Here is a 1011-nt window from a genome sequence, read left to right as displayed (position 1 = left end):
CCATCGGTCCAGGGCTTTTGTGTGTTGGGAGTTTTTTGATTACTGCTTCAATTTTATCAGCTATTATTGGTCTGTTCAGGTTTTTTGCTTCTTCGTTCAGTTTTGGAGGATTATATTTTTCTAGAAATTTGTCCATCTATCTAGGTTTTCAAATTTCTTGGCATGTAGTTCTTCATAGTAATTTCTTAAGGTCCTTTGTATTTCTATGGTATCAGTTGTAATCTCTCCTCTTTCATTTCTGATTGTGTTTATTTGGGTCCTCTTTCTTTTTTTCTTGATGATTCTGCTTAAAGGCTTGTCAATTTTCTTTATCTTTTCCAAGAACCAGCTCCTGGATTTATTGATCCTTAGAATTGTGCTTTTAGTCTCTATGTCATTTAATTTTGTTCTGATCTTGGTTATTTCCTTCCTTCTACTTGCTCTGGGCTGTCTTTGTTGTTGTTCCTCAAGTTCTTGTAGGTGTAGGGGCGGGAAATCAAGCTGACTGGGGAAGTCTGTGGTTTGGGGTACAACAGGAAGCTAAAGCTACAATAGTCATCATAAAGGAGGTCAGTCCAAGTGAGAAAGAACTTGCAGGAAAGGCGATGAAGGTAAATAAGGAACTGGATTACAGGAACTTGATAGGCCAAGAAAGTGACAACACCTCTCAGGTACTACTAGACTTTGTCTGATTATTCATAATTAGAAATTATTGGACCTAAAGACTATTTCCTTCTTGCTAGGCATGGGAAGTTGTTGCCTAGCATGGTGGCACACTCAGGCAGGGATGGATCCTTCCTTCTGAGGCCTGCATTCAGCTCAGGTGTGGATAAAAAAGTGAGACATTCAGGAATGTTCTTGTGTGTGTTCTCCTATGAGCAGATCATCATGTTTCTCAGCTTAGAGGGGGCACTGAACATGGGAGGACTGGGAAACACTTTGCTTCTGAAAAAGAAGAAAAGCAAGAAATGAGGGAGATGATATTATAGAATAATGTGTTTCAGGGGCTACTCTGGGATGTATTATAGGAGG

The sequence above is a fragment of the Artibeus jamaicensis genome, unplaced genomic scaffold (assembly GCF_021234435.1).
Source record: "Artibeus jamaicensis isolate MK-2021 breed Jamaican fruit bat unplaced genomic scaffold, CSHL_Jam_final contig_415, whole genome shotgun sequence".
NCBI classification, from domain to species: Eukaryota; Metazoa; Chordata; class Mammalia; order Chiroptera; family Phyllostomidae; genus Artibeus; species Artibeus jamaicensis.
The sequence above is the reverse complement of the archived record's forward strand: the minus strand, read 5'-3'. Positions refer to the sequence as shown.